Source organism: Heterocephalus glaber, unplaced genomic scaffold (genome assembly GCF_053883595.1).
Source record: "Heterocephalus glaber isolate CG9 unplaced genomic scaffold, H.glaber_assembly_v1.0 deba00001555, whole genome shotgun sequence".
Taxonomy (NCBI): domain Eukaryota; kingdom Metazoa; phylum Chordata; class Mammalia; order Rodentia; family Bathyergidae; genus Heterocephalus; species Heterocephalus glaber.
In genome coordinates, this window is record NW_028258346.1 from 3,644,769 (window position 1) to 3,661,628 (window position 16,860).

Here is a 16,860-nt window from a genome sequence, read left to right on the forward strand (position 1 = left end):
TAAATGTTGGTGGACTAACAGGAAAGGTCCATGTGGACCTCTCTGTGTAGGAGAAGAATAATGGCTACACACTCTCACTGTGAATTCATATGCCATTTGCTTGGGTCTCGCTCTGCATCTTGGTCTTGTTTCTCTGGAATTCCATTTCTTACCTGTAAACTGGAGATAGTAATTACAGCTTTATGAGATAAAGAACAGTAGAGTATTTTAAGTCCTTGAGCAATTAGTAAATATGTAATAAATTACAGTATCATTGTTTTGTAGTTGCTATCAGAGTGAACACAAATCTACCTAGTACTTACATAGAGGTTTCTAACTACAAAGTAAGAGGCTTAGGAGCTACTTTCTTTCTTTCTTTCTTTCTGTCTGTCTGTCTGTCTGTCTTTCTTTCCTTCCTTCCTTCCTTCCTTCCTTCCTTCCTTCCTTCCTTCCTTCTTTGTTTGTTTGTTTGAAACAGACTCACAGGCTGGCTTTGAATATGTGGTCCTTTTATTAGTACATATTTGCAGCACATAATGTCTGCATCCCTTGTGTGCAGTTGTACATGTACCTAACTCACCCTAACTCCCTTTTCTCACCCCTCCTTCCCTCTTCCCCTCTTCCATCTCTTCATCTCTTTCCCATCTGAGAAAAATCTATCTCCCTATACCCTACTAGTTTTTTTTCTCTTTATTGACATTTTGGGGTTCTCATAGAAGAGAAGCCATGCAGTATTTAATCTCATGTGTCTGATTTATTTCACTTAACTTATGGTCCCAGTGTGCTTGTTTTTTTTTTTTGGTACCGGCGATCGAACTCGGGTCCTTTCATTTGCGCAGCAGGCGGTGAAACCGCTGAGCTAAATCCCCGGCCCTCATGTGCCTTTTGAGTAACTGAGTTTACAGGTCTGCAACACCTGACTTTGTTTTGTTTTTTGTTTTTCAACGTCATGATTCTACTCATGTGAATTGGGCAAAACTAATCCACAGTCACTGAAACATCAGTGGTAAATTGTTCTTCTTACACCTCCTTATTTCAAACTATTTTCTCCTAAACAGTGTCTTTGGTCATGCCTTAAAGGTTATTTAAGTCTCTCCCAGCATTTGTTCTAGCATTTGTGATTGAAGCAAAGCAGAATTGAAAATGAGCAAAAATAGACAGGTTGACATGGGCCAGCCAGAAAGTCTCTCACCAGGCCGGAGCTGGTCTGAGGCCACCACAGGGAAGCGCTTGGCATGCAGTCACCCGGGCTGGTTTGCAAGGGAGCCTCCAGCTGTGGCTGTGTGGGAACTGGCCCTGCCCTGGCCCTTCAGTGCCTACAGGACAGGGAGCATGTCCAGTGGGGATGCCCTGGAGGGCAGGAGATACCCAGGCCCTGCACCTTCCTTACTGCCCCACCCTGCAAGGGCACAGCCTGGATTTTCAGGTACTGAACCAGGAAAGGAAGAACAAAGCAGAAATACTTTTCAAAAATTTTTAATTGTGGTAAAAACAATAGTAACATAAAATTTGTCACCTTAACAATTTTAAGTATCATGCCATAGGGTTACGAATATTCATACTATTGTACAACTAATCTTCAGACCACCTTTCATCTTGCAGAAAAAAATCTACATTCATTAAAGAGTAATTCTCTCTCCCCTTGGCCCCTGGCAGCCGTCATTCTGCTTTCTGTTTCTGTGAATTCAACTATTTTATAGACTTCATATCAATGGGACCACATAGTTTTTGTCTTCTTGTGGCTTATTTCACTCAGTAAAGTGTCTATAACGTTCACTATTATAAACCTCATGCAGTATTATTTACAATAGCCAAAAGGTAGCAGGAATCCAAGTGTCTGTCAATCAACAGATGAACAGAGAAGCAAATTGTGATACATCTATGCAATATATTTATTCATATATTCATATCCACACATTCAGTGTATTTATTTGTATTTATCCATGAAAGAAATGAAATGCTTATACATGCTACCATTTGGATGAATCTTAAAAACATTATGTTACATGCCAGCCACAAGAGGCCACATATGCTATGATTCCATTTATAGGAAATGTCCCCAGTAGGAAAAATTTGTGGGAGCAGAAAGTAGACAAGTGATTGGTGAGACTACAGGAAGGAGATAAAAGAGGGGGGTAATAGCTACAAAGGACAAGGGTCTATGTTCAGCAGATTTTGAAGTGTACAAATCAATAGTATTAACTACGGGCACTTGGCAGTAGAGATCTCCAGAACTTACCCATATTGTGTAACAGAAACTTCGTACCCTTTGATCAATACTTCTCCACTTTCCTCATCCACTACAAGCCACTCTTTCACTCTCTGGTTCCATGAATCTGATTATATTAAATTCCTCATAAAAGTGGGATCATACAGAATTTATCCTTCTGTGACCTACTTACTTCACTTAGCACAAGGTTTCCTAGGTCTAATCATATTGCAAATGGCAGGATTTCTTTTTGTAAAGACCAAGTCATATTCTACTGTACATACACACCACAGTTATCCACCCATGTAGAGTTTCTGTATCTCAGCTACCGTGAATGAAATTGCAGTGAGACCATGAGACTCTCAGATTTTTAGGCAGGACCAACATTTAATAAACACCTTCTATGTGCCACATTCTTACAAGCCTAATCCCATTTAATCTCCTCCCTACCCTGTTTGAAATCATGTGCTGACTCAAAGAAACCATTCTCAAGTTCGTTCATCTGGTGGTGTGTGCACAATGTCACATCCAGGCCACAACTGGTAAAAGCATCTCCCCGAAGGTAGGAAGAGGCCTCCTGAAATGGGATTACTAGCCACAGAACCTGGTGTTTTTAGCTGACCAACACACAGGGCTTGGGGTTACTCATGGTTATTGAACTGCATTTAGCCAACAGAGAGGTGTTTCTAAACAATGCTTCAAGCCCACTCTTCTGGGAACAGGGCCTGCTGTAAAAACCTTCTTGGTTCCTAAACGTTGGTAATCTCTGCATTTCCTACTTTAAAATCCTCCTGGCCCTTGATTATCTGACATTTCTTTGAGAGAGAATGAGTGTGAGTTCCCGACGTAGAAGATGGCGAGCGAGATACAAGGAAAATCCATATTCTTTAACTTTAAGTTTATAGAGTAGGCAGAATCCAAATCCAAACCACATTTTCCAAAAAAGATTTTTTCCCTCTTAATTCTGAAGTCCATGTGCATTATATGAGAAATCTAATCCGTATGTTTCTTACTCATTTACACTTAACTCATCAAAGCATTTCCTCTAAAGAACTATTTGATGTCCAAGGAGACTTTAAAGACTTTTTTCTTTTAATGAGCCTTTGTTCTTAGAAATAAAGAAGCTGCTGGAGTTGTATAGGCAAAGAATAAATGAACTTGAACCCTAGAAATGTTAAAATTTGTTTCAAGTAAGTTCTATGTTCGGGAGAAACAACTTTGAGAATGAGCTCCTTTTCTTTTAAAGATTTTTTTTTTTTTTTAGGAGAAGCCTCCTAAAGGATGCTTGGATTTTCTTTTCTTTTCTTTTCTTTTTCCCATTAACTTTATTGGTACATTTTAGGTATACAATACAGTTACATTCATCATTAGGATCTTGTACCATTACATGAGTCTCTTGGTTCTTTTTTTTTTTCCCCTTCCCTTGCCCTCCCTTCACCCCCTATTTGCAAAGACCTTGTTTCCATTTTTTCCTCTTCTCATATTTTTTCCTTTCCCTTTTTTCCCTTCCCCTATCCCTCCCAATTCCCTTGCTCTTTTAGACCTTTTCTTCCTGTTACACAATATCAGTTATACAGTTTTTAAATTACAATATTAAGATCTAGGAGACATTACCGCAGATTTTACAGAATTTAAAAGGATATAGAAAGCATATTACAAAAATCTTTTTTGAAATAAATTTGACAACTTCTAAGAAGTAACTTAGAAGACAAATTAATGAAACTAACTCTGGAGGAAATATAAAATTTGAATAGCACCTATTAAAGAAAGTATATTCCTAGCTTGAAAACCTACCTATATGACAACAGCAGGCTCATGTACATTTTAACTGATAAATTATATCAAACATTTAAAGCAGATAAAAGAAGGAACACTTCTCCCCTCATTTAAGGAACTCAACATTGTGCTAATCCTAAAATTGGATAAAGATAATAGAAGAAAAAAGTATGAACATAGATAGAAATTTGTTTAACAAAACAAACTCTTAGAAGTCAGATCTGGCAGGATGTAGAAAGTGGTTTTGTTATAGGGATGGCAGTGTTGGTTCAGCTTTGGAAGATCCACCCCCAAAAGTCACCATTTTAACAGAGGAAAGGAAAAAGCCATATGATCCTGTCACTAGTTGGAGAAAAAGTATTGGACCAAATTCTATAGCTGTTCATGGTAAAAGCTATCAGGAGACTAGAAGTAGAACAGAACCTTCTCAACAAATTAAAGACATGTACTCCATACTTCCAGCGAGAATGCCTTATATGAATGGAGAAGATACAATGCTTTCTCCTTAAGGTGGGGAACAAGGGCAGCTATGCTTACTCTTTATCTGTCCATTAAACTTTGAAACCTAGTCCCCAGCAAAATAGTCTGGCAATAAAATGACCCAACTAGGATAGGATTGGCATAGCAGAAGCAAAATCTTTATATGTAGATGAAATGATCATCTACAGAGAAAATACTAAGGAATCTCTCTCTAGGAGCCCCTAGAACTTGTACTTGAATTTAGCAGGCTTAGAAAACACAAGGTACATATAAAAATTCAGGTCTGTGTATACTTGCTATAAATGAAGAACTGGACATTGAAATTTAAAAGTTATGTAGGAGTACAAAGGACCCAGAAAAGCCAAAAACAAAAACAAAACCAAAAACAGTGTTGGAAGACGTTTAGCACCCAATTTTAAGACTTCTTCTAAAGCTACAGTAATCAAGGCAGTGTTGGTGTAAGGAAAGACATATAGATCATTTGAATGAAACAGAGAATCTAGAAATAGAACCACACATATATGGTCCACTGAGTTTTGAAAGATTATTTAACATTAGCATTTTATAGAATATAAACTCGATTCCAGAGCCAAGGAAAAGATAGTGTCTTCAGCAAACAGCACTAGAACACCTGGTATCTGTATATAAAAAATTAACCTCAACCCCTTTTTTTCCATACATGAAAATAACTTGAAGGGATCTATGAACCTAAATAAGAAAGCCTAAAAGTATAAAAGAAGAAATTATAAGGGAAAATATTTATGAATTCAGGGTAGGCAAGAACTACCTAGGATACAAAAACATGATGTATAAAAGAAAAAAATTGATAAATGAGATGCCATCAAAATTTAGAACTTTAAATGACATCATTAAAATGAAAAGTAGTCCTTAAACAGACCATATTTACAATGCATATAACCTATGAGCAGAATATATAAAGAGTTCTTAGAGCTCATTAATAGACAACCCAATTAAAATGTAGACATAAGAAGATGATAAATAGCCAGTATAACACAAGGTATGGTGTGCAACTCTAGAATCAGAAAAATACTAATCAGTACAATAATAAGATTGAATTATACACTCATTAGGGAGATGAAGTCAAAATTTAAAAGCCTCGTCATGACTTTTTCTTTTTGTTGGATTCTCCCCCTTTGTGTTGAATTTGTCATGCCCAATGGATTCATTCTGCTGGGTTTCCCGGGGTTGTGAGCCTCATTGTCTTTTCCTAGGGTATTGTCTAAAATTTTTTGGAGTGCCAGTTTGGTATTCATGAAGTTCCTGAGGTGCTCTTTATCCTGAAAGTATCTTATTTCTCCATCCATTTTGAAAGATAGTTTTGCAGGGTACATCAATCTGGGTTGGAGGCCGTTTTCCTTTAGGGCTTGAAATACATCACTCCAAGGTCTTCTTGCCTTGAGGGTTTGCATTGAGAAGTCTGCTGTGATTCTGATGGGCTTTCCTTTGTATGTGATTTGTTTCTTTTCTCTCACTGCTTGTAGAATTTTATTCTTCTGTTGGATTTCTGGAATCCTAACTATTATATGCCTATGTGTAGATTTTTTTTGGTTAATGCTAGCTGGAGTCCTACATGCCTCACTTATCTGTATGTCAAGTTCTTTTCCCCTCCTTGGGAAGTTTTCTGCCATCACTTCTGTGAACAGTTTTTTTATGTCATCTGCACTCTCTCCTCTTGCTTCATTGACTCCAATCAGTCTTGTGTTATTCTTCTTTGTCTCGTCTAGCAGCTGCTGGATTGATTTCTCGTATTCCCTTTCAATTTTAAAGCAATTTTTCTTTTCCTCCTCACTAATTGCAATCTTACCTTCTATATGTGAAATTCTATCCTCACATTGGTTCATTCTGCTGCACAGACTTTCAATGGAGTTTTTAATCTCCTGGAAATCTGTTTGCATCTGTTTTATGGATTCCATTTGTTTCCTATGTTGGGATTCCATCATGTTCCTCAGAGCCTCTATATTTTATCTGTGTCCTCTCTAGACTTATTAATCATGTCTTGCACCATGAGCAAAATCTTTGCTGTTATCTGAGTAATTATTTCTGATTTCCTTTTTCCCAGATCCTCTTTTGTTGCCAGTTCAGAGAGTCCAGGTGGTTGAGTACCAGAGTGTTCCATCTCATTTCCCTTTGGGGTTGCTGTAGGTGATGCAGGAGTCTGTTTTTGAGGCTTGTTTATGTGTCTTCTGATTTCCACGGGGGGGCGGGGATGCTTCTGGCACCCATGTGGCTCACCTTCTCTGCCCTAGGAGCTTGGGATGGCAGCAGGGGAGCTTCCTTCTGGGTGCTGGTACCGGCTGAGCTTCACTGCCCTAGGAGTCTGGGATGGTGGTGGGGGAGCTTCCTTCTGGGTGCTGGGACCGGCTCACCCTCTCTGCTCTAGGAGCCTGGGATGGAGGCAGGGAAGCTTCCTTCTGGGTGCTGGGACCGTCTCACCCTCTCTCTGCTTGGATTTTCTTTCTTTTTTTTTTCAGATTAAAATGATCATTTAATTACATTCATATGAGATTGTTTACAAACACATTACCTATAATTTTTTGTCAATTGTTTTACCTGTTTGTCATTTATTTGAGTTTTTAAAGTAATGTATGTTTGTTTGTTTAAAGATCAAATAATAAAAAGGTATAGTTAAATTCTCCCCCTCCCCATTACACCCCCTTCCCAGACATAGACCTTTACAGATATTTTCTAAATTTAGTTATATACTTATTATTTTCTTCAGAAATATACATATTTTTCATACTGTTCTACACCTTTCTTTTTTCACTTAATTTGTATCACACATCTTTCCAAATAAAATATACAATTCTATATTTTCATTATAATGGCTATATACATTTGTGTATTCATATTCCTTTGTACAGAGGTACACAATCCACATAACTAATTCCTACTGGAGTTATTTCTTTTTTCACAATAGCAAACAGTACTACAATGATCACATTGAAGTAGGTACTTGCAAAGTCAAGAATTAATCCCTTAAACAAGGGCTAGTTTGGGTCATAATAAGTAATGGGATAGAAATTTCAGAGCCTGAAGAGACAGATAAACCAGTTAAAAAGAGTCATGACACAAACTCTTTATTTGCTACTTGGAGCAACATTATCCAATATTTGGACATTACCATATTGCTTTTAGTTTGCTGCAGATTTGGAGATTTCTTTCAAATCTTTGAATTCTCCAGACGTACATGTTTTACCAGGTTGATAACAGATGAGTGACACATTCAAAGGGAGAATAGGTTCTGGCTCTTTTGATAAGATAGAAATCTTTATGGGGTAACCCTTTGAGAATAGTTCCATTCTCTTTGCTAATTTGTTAAAATTATATTGAGCAGTGTGCTGAAACAGTTTTTTGAAGAGATTTTCTATAAACTTGGCAATCATCACATGTTCAATATGTGGTAATAACATTCATTCTGTTCTGAAAGATCCTGCAGATCCTGATAGGGCTTAGATGAGAGCAATTGTTATTTCTTTTTTTTAAATTTAATTTTCTTGGTACATTTTAGGTATACAATATAATGACATTCACCATTGGAAATTTGCACCTTTACATAATCTCTCTTGGTTCTTATTTTTTCCCCATTTCCGTGGCCTCCCTTCAACACTTCCATCCCTCCCTATTAACAAAGACTTTGTTTCCATTTTTTTCATTTTCTCATATTAATTCCATTCTCTTCTTTCCTTTCCCCTACCCCTCCCACTTCCCCTTCTTTGCCTCTTTGCTTCCTATTTCACATTATCTATTATACCATTTAGTCCTTATTTACACTTTCAGTTTCTCACACTAGAGAGACTATTTGGGATTTACACGTGTGCAGTATTTATTTCATTTAAGAGTATAACCTCAAAGTGCATCCATTTAGCTATAAATGTCTCTAATTTCTCATTTTTTATAGCTGAGTAGTACCCCATTTTATAAAAAACCCCACATTTTCTTTATCCGGTGTCCAGTTGATGGGCAATTGGGCTGCTTCCAGGTGTTAGCTATTACACATTGTGCTGCTATGAGCATGGCTGCACATATATCACTGTGGTAGGATTCTTTTAATTCTTTGGGGAAGATAACCAGCAGGGGAATAGCTGGGTCAAATGGGACTTCCAGTCCTAGCTCTTTGAGGTATCTCCATACTGATTTCCACAGTGGTTGTACCAGTCTAAACTCCCCCCAGCAGAGGAGGAGGGTTTCTCTTTCCCCACAGCCCCACCAGCATTTGTTATTGGTTGATTTCATGATAGCAGCCATTCTTTCTGGGATGAGGTGAAATCTCAGCATTGTTTTCATTTGCATCTCTCAAATGACCAGTGATGTTGAACATTTTTTCATGTATTTATTTGCTATTTCTACTTCTTTGTGTGAGAAACGTCTGTTCATTTCAGATGCCCATTTTGCACTGGGTCTTTAAATTTGGGAGGTCCGACTTTTTGAAAATTCTTTATACACTGTAGATAGTAGACCTTTGTCTGAGGGACTGCTGGTGAAAATTTTTTCCCACATTGTGGGTTGTCTCTTCACATTGTTGGTGGTTTCTCTTGCTGTGCAGAAGCTTTTTAATAAGAGGAGATCTCATTTGTTGATTGTGCTAATTCATGGGCAACTGAGGTTTTGTTCATAAAATCTTTTCCTACACCAATGTCTTCAAGAATTCTACCTAACCTCTGCTCCAGCTGATTCACCGTTTCTGTTTTAATATTTGGATCTTTAATCCATTTTGATTTTAGTTTAGTGCATGGCAAAAGATATAGGTCTAGTTTTAATCTTTGGCAAGTTGAAACTCAATTGTTCCAGAATTTATTAAAGAGGCTATCTTTCCTCTAGTGAAGGTGTTTGGCTCCTTTGTCAAAGATGAGGTGGCTGAATGTGTCTGGTGTTGTTTCTGCATCTTCTCATATGTTCCACTGGTCCTCAGGTCTGTTTCTTTGCCAGTATCATGCTGTTTTTATCACAGTAGCTTTGTAGTATAGTTTCAAGTTGGGGATTGTGATACCCCCAGCCATGTCTCTGTTGCCTAGAATTGCTTTTGATACACAGGGTCTCTTCTTGTTCCAAATGAATTTTTGGATTGTTTTCTCAAGGTCCATGAAGCATGCTGCTGGGATTTCAATTGGGGATTGCATTGAATCTATATAGCAGTTTTGGAAGTATGGCCATTTTCACTCTGTTGATTCTTCCTACCCAGGAGCAAGGGATGTCTGTCCATTTTCTGATATAATCTTCAATCTCTCTTTTCAGAGTGCTATAGTTTTCAGAGAAGAGGTCTTTGATTTCTTTCATTAGGTTGATTCCTAGGTATTTCAGTTTTTTGGATGCTATTGTGAAAGAAATTGTCCTATTTCTGTCTTAGTGAGACATGAGAGGAAAGCTATTGATTTTTGTGTGTTGACCTTGTAACCAGCTACATTACTGAATTTGGTTATTAAATCTGGAAGACTTTTGGTGGAGTTCTTGGGGTTTTCTATATAGAGTATCATGTCATCTGCAAATAATGACAATTTGTCTTCTTCATTTTCTATTTTTATTCCTTTTCTTTCTCTTTTCTAATTGCCATGGCTAATGTTTCCAAAACTATATTGAACAGGAGTGGTGATAGTGAACATCCTTGTCTTGTTCCTGATTTTAGTGTGAAGGATTTCAGTTTTTGATCATTTAGTATGATATTGGCTGTTGATCGTTCATAGATGGCTTTTATCAGACTGAGGTAGAGACTATCTATTCCAATTTTTCATAGGGTTTTTATCATAAATGCTTGTTGGAGTTTGTCAAGTGCTTTTTCTGCATCTATTGAGATGATCATATGGTTTTTGTCCTTGGCTCTATTGATATAGTGTATTACATTTATTGATTTGTGTATGTTGAAACAACCCTGCACCCCTGGGATGAATCCCACTTGGTCAGGGTGTATGATCTTCTTGATGATCTTCTGCATTCTATTTACCAGTATCTTATTAAGGATTTTTACATCTATATTCATTAGTGAGATTGGCCTATAGTTCTCCTTTTTGGTTGGGTCTTTCTCTGCTTTGAGGATCAAGGTGATGCTTGTTTCCAGGAATGAATTCAGGAATATTGCTTCCCTTTCAATTTCATTGAAGAGTTTAAACAATAGTGGCAGCAGTTCCTCTCTTAAGTGTCTTGTAGAATTCAGCAGTGAAGCCATCAGGACCTGGGCTTTTATTAGTTGGTAAGTTTTTAATTACATTTTCAATTGCATTGATTGCTATTGGGTTGTTTAGATTTTTAGGTCTTCTTTGTTCAACTTTGGTAATTCATATGTATCTAGGAATCTGTCCATTTCTTCTGTGTTGTCCATCTTATTGGCATATAGGTTCTGGAAGTAGGTACTGATGATCCGCTGGATTTCTGCTGGGTCTGTTGCAGTTTCACCCTTTTCATTCCTAATTGCATGGATTAGGTCCTTTTCTTTCCTTTTTCTGATAAGGTTGGCTAAGGATTTGTCAATTTTGTTTATTCTTTGAAGAACCAACTCTTGGCTTCATTGATTTTTTGTATTGTTCTCTGAGTCTCCATTCCATTGATTTCTGCCCTGATCTTTATAATTTCCTGCCTTGTATGAGATTTGGGTTTGTCCTGCTCTTCTTTTTCTAGAAGCTTGAGGTTCAGCATCAGGTTGTTTAATTGGGCTCCTTCTGTTTTCCTAATATGCGTATTCACTGCTATGAATTTCCCTCATAAGACTGCTTTCATTGTGTCCCATAGATTCCGCTATGTTGTATTGTCATTGTCATTTAACTTTAGGAACTCTCTGATTTCTTCTTTAATTTCCTCTGTGACCAATTGGTTATTCAGAAGTTTGTTGTTCATTTCCATGTGTTTATGAAATTCTTATGGTTTCTTTTACTACTGAACTCCAATTTCATCACACTGTGGTCTGATAATATACAGGGGATAACTTCAATTCCTTTGCACTTAAACATGTTCTATGTGCAAGTATGTGGTCTATTTTGGAGAACGACCCATGTGCACCTGAAAAAAATGTGTATTCTGATTTTGCGGGGTGGAACACTCTGTAAACATCTGTTTAGTTCATTTGTTCAAGAGTTTGATTGAGTTCTAGTATTTTGTTGCTTGTTTTTTGTCTAGTTGATCTATCTTTTTGACAGTGGGGTATTGAGGTCCCCCACTACTATTGTATTAGTGCTTATTTGATTTTTCATGTCTGTTAGTATTTGTTTTATATAGTTGGGTGCACTATGTTTGGTGCATATATATTTATGATTGTCATCTCTTCCTCTTGGATTGTTCCCTTTACAAGGCTGTAGTGTCCTTCTTTGTCTCTTAATCAGTGTTGGTTTGAAATCCACTTGATCTGCAAAGAGGATAGCTAGTCCTACTTTTTTTCAGTTTCCTATCAGATGGAGTATTGTTTTCTACCCTTCAACTTTCAGTCTGAGTTTCATTTTGAATTAAGTGTGTTTCTTGTATGCAGCATATTGTTCGATCTTGCTTCTTGACCCATTCTGACTCTCTATTTCTTTTTTTTGGTACCGGGGATTGAACTTGGGTCCTTGTGCTTGCTCAGCAGCACAAAACCACTGAGCTAAATCCCCCATCCAAGTCTATTTCTTTTGATTAGTGAATTGAGACCATTAACATTGATGGTTATAACTGATATATATTGACTTATCATTGTCATGACTTTTTCTTTTTGTTGGATTCTCCCTCTTTGCATTTAATTTCTTGTCATGCCTGATGGATTCATTCTGCTGGACTTCCTGGGATTGTGATCCTCTTTGTCTTTTCCTAGGATATTGTCTAAAATTTTTTGGAGTGCTGGTTTGGTATTCATGAAGTTCCTAAGGTGTTCATTGTCATGAAAGTATCTTATTTCTCCATCAATTTTGAAAGATATTTTTGCAGGGTATATCAATCTGGGTTGGAGGCTGTTTTCCTTTAGGGCTTGAAGTACATCACTCCAAGCTCTTCTTGCCTTGAGGGTTTGTGTTGAGAAGTCTGCTGTGATTCTGATGGGTTTTCCTTTATATGTGATTTGTTTCTTTTCTCTACCTGCTTGTAGAATATTGTTCTACTGTTGGGTTTCTGGAATGTTAACAATTATATGCCTATGTGTAGATTTTTTAAAATCAAAGCTAGTTGGAGTCCTATGTGCCTCACTTACCTGTATGTCAAGTTCTTTTTCCCTGCTTGGGAAGTTTTCTGCCATCACTTCTGTGAACAGATTTTTTTTGTGTGTGTCATCTGCACTCTCTCCTGTTTCTTCATTGACTCTGATCAGTCTTATGTTATTCTTCTTTGCCTCATCTAGCAGCTGCTGCATTGATTTCTCATGGTCCCTTACAATTTTAAAGAAATTTTTCTTTTCCTGGTCACTAATTGCAATCTTATCTTCTATAACTGAAATTCTGTCCTCACATGGGCTCATTCTGCTGCATAAATTTTCAATGGTGTTTTTAATCTCCTGGAAATCTGTTTGTATCTGTTTTATGGATTCCATTTGTTTCCTATGCTGGGATTTTACCATGTTCTTCAGTGCCTCTATTTTTTTCATCTGTGTCCTCTCTAGATTTATTAATCATGTCTTGCATTATGGGCACAATCTCTGCTGTTACCTGAGAAATTATTTCTGATTTCATTTTTTTCCCGATCCTCTTTTGTTGTTAGTTCAGTGTGTCCAGGTGGTTGAGTATCGGTGTTCCATCTCGTTTCCCTGTGGGGTTGCTTTAGGTGATCTGGAAGTCTGGTTTTCAGACTTGTTTAAGTGTCTTCTCATTTTGAAGGGAGGGGGGTTGCTGCTGGTGCCCTCGAGGCTCACGTCCTCTGAGCTGGGGGCAGTGGTACAGTGGCTGAATGCTTGGATTTTCATGCCAAAACAAGTTCCTGTCGAGCTGATGATAGGTAGCACTAGATGGCTAAAGTCCTTTTCCTTAAAGCACTTGGAGGTGGTCTTCCATGTTTTCTTAGCAGAGACCACACCATTTTTTCAGTTTCTCCTCAGTGTCAGGTTAGCCAATGGGGTCTCACCAACACATTTTTATGTATTCTCTCTACACCACACAAAGCAGATGCTGTGATGCCCACTTTTCATATGTGGAAAGATATACACAAAACCTTACTCACTTGCCCATGGGCAGTTCATGAGGGATGGAGCTTGCATAGAAACCCAGTGCAAGATTAGGTCAAGAGAGGACTAGATCTCACGGATCCCAGCTCTATTAGGCTACACTGCCTCCCTACAGACAAGAGGCAGGAGGTCCTGATGGAGGCTTCTAGAACCTGGCAGAGGAGATTGGGCCCAACCCCGGATAAGGGAATGCTGACATCGTGGAGGATGTGTCCCAGTTTTCACTGACTGTGATCAGTGGTGACAGACTGGGATGGTGAAGATCAGAGTCAGAAACAGGGACCACATAGGAGAGTGCAAATAGAAGGAAGGGGCCGGACACTGCAAGAAGGGGAGTGAGGGAACAAGGCAGTGAGCAAAATGGCTTTAGTGAAGCTACTGTGTAGAAGGGCCAGGGATCAGGATGGAAGGAGAGAAAAAGAAGTCTTTGTTCTTGAGAAAACTTCAGTGACATTGAGACCAGAATGTCCAGAAGGGCACGGGTTTGAAGGGAAAGATGCTGAATCTGTTGTGTTGGAGCTTCTGAGGGAACTTCAGAGTCCAGGCTGGACCAGAGAAGGTGCCTTACATGAAGTCGCTGAAGGCCAAGGTGAGGCTTATGGATGGGTAGGACCACTTAGCAAGAAAGCAGAGCAGTTCAGGAAACACAGAGCCTATGGCATCACCAGACTGTTTCTCACAGTACAGCATTGCTGCTTTTTAGGGAGGCTCTGCTGCCTCGGGGGTGAGGGAGAGGGCACTTGAAAATAGAGGGGATGCTTTAGATTGCCCCTGTGACTGGGGATGCTGCTGGGCTTCCATGGGAATGCAGAGTACTGGGCACACAGGGTGTTCTGCAATGCACAGGGAGCTCCTACAGCAGGGAAAACTGCTCGAATCCTCTTATTTCTAAATATCCCACTGGCCATTCGTTTGGGTAAAGAAATCTATTTAGACATCTCTGAGCCTAGAACCTAATTACAGTTTCTTTGTATATCAATATATTTTGCTCCACTCAGATTTATACTCCTTTTCACAGGACCGTAACCATATAGAGAGAAAATGTACTTTGTTTTATTGGAACTTCTCTGAGTTGTTCCATTTTAGAAAATCACATTCTGGTGTCAGTGCATTTCCTCAGATTCGGGTTCTTGTTCTGAGTTCATGGCTATCCCATTAATGATGACTCTATGCATGCATTAAGCTCTCCTGTCTAACCATAAACTGAAATAGGTTCTTTTATCCTTTATATGATAGGTAGGTCATTATACAACTTTTTAGAAAATGTATGTGTGTGAATTATAGTAGGCATGGAATTCATTTCAGGAGAGTGAAGCAGTTGTCAGAAATTAATTGTAAGGTGGTTTGGGACTCATGGGCTCTAGACAATCACCATCAATAGACACATGAGACACAAATAAAAATTTAAGTTTTGCTTGATAGGCACCATAAAAATAAAAGAATAGAATATTATATAGCCTTCAAAAGGAAGAAAGAACCAGATGTTGTGGCACACACCTGTAATCTCAGCACTCTGGGAAGCTGAGGCAGCAGGATCACAAGTTCAAATCCCGCCTGGGCAACTTAGTGAGACCCTGTCTCAAAATTTTAAAAATAAATAAATAAACAAATAATTTTATTTTAAAGGCCAGTAGTAGTACAGTGTGTGTAGTTCAGCATAAGGGGCCTGGGTTAAATCTTCATTATTGCCAAAAGAAGAAAGATGGGAGGGGGAAGTTCTGTCAAATGCTACAACATAGATGGTGCTTAATGACATTATACTAAGTAAGCTGAGCAAAAGAAGCCAGCAACACTGTGACTTCCCCTAGATTAGGTATCTAAAGCAGCCAAACTCACAGAACAGAGAGTGGAAAGCTGGTGGCCAGGATGAGTGGAGGGCAGCAAGTAGGGCATCATCATTTCATTGATCTACAGACATTCTGGAGATCCTCCCCACAGCAGCGTGAGCCTACTTACCTCTGCTGACCTGCATTCTTAACAGTGGTTAGGTGGTGCCTTTTATGTTACATGCTTTTTAACCACAATAAAGAAGACTTAAAGGGAAATGGTGAAATTAATTTTGATAATATATTTAATTCCAAAATGCCTTCATTGCAGTGTGCAACCAGTCAATGCAAAATTAGCAATGAGCCATTTCCTATTCTTTTGTTTGTACAAAGTCTGAAGTCTGTGTGCATTTTACACCCACAGCAAGTGTCAACCAGGAATGGCCACATTCCTAACACTCATTTCTAGCACTCCCATAGCCATTTGTGGCTCAAGTAGCTCCAGTGCTGGACAGCAAAGCTCCAATTAACAGCTGACATTTGGTGAGGATGCTAAATGCCAGGCCGCATGGTGAGTTCTGGGCATACAATAACTCTCCATCCCCATAAGGGCCCTCCTATGAGACAGACACCAAGAAACTGAAGCTCGGTGACCATGAGCACTGGGGCCTGTGGTCAAGCCACACTGTGTGGCCCAGGACAGGGCTTAACCTGGGTGCTCTGGCTCCAGAGCCCCTGCCTTATCTCAACCATTGTGCTATGGCACCTGGGAGGGCCCCAGGGTAGCAGGCAGGAGTCTGGGCATTGAGAATCTAACTTCCAGTTAGCATCTTCCCTTGCTTTCCTGGGGAGCACAGTAGAGGCATATAACCAGGTCTCCCAGCCACAGAAGAATCCTCTGTTTGCATCAGTGCCCTACAATGTTCTCTAATCTCTGTATTAACATAGGGGAGGTAGTGGGCCTGGCAAATCAGGACAAAACACAGTTGTGGCACAAAGACTTTCTCCCAACACACACATCTAATAAAGACTTGCTACCAGGACCTTGCTGGTGAATTGCCTGCATTCCAATAACTTTTTCCTCCTGAGTTTTCCTTAACAAAGACAGATTTCTTCATTTCTTGGGGCTCCCTCAAGATTAGACTGACAACTTCCTCATTAATTATCAAATTATGCCCCATCACAAAATGATTACATTTGCTTCCTACCTAGACACCTCCCCTCATGTATAAAAAGTCTCATTTAAACTAATATGCTTTTAACTTGCTTAATTTCAATACCTCCGTAGAGGTTACCTAATGAGCTGATACCTTGCCTGGCTGGTCCCTAGGTCTTTCCTTGTGTTCTCTGTTCCAAGACCAGTTTTGATCTTCCAGCACAGGAAAGGAGAGGACTCACCCCCTTGAGTCCAACTCTTGGCTCTCAGCTTTCTTGAGTGATGGGTGACCTTGAATCTGCATCCCCTACAAAACTGAGGCCCTACTTGCTGCTGCTAGAGATGTGGAAATTGCCCAAGAGTGGGGCCACTG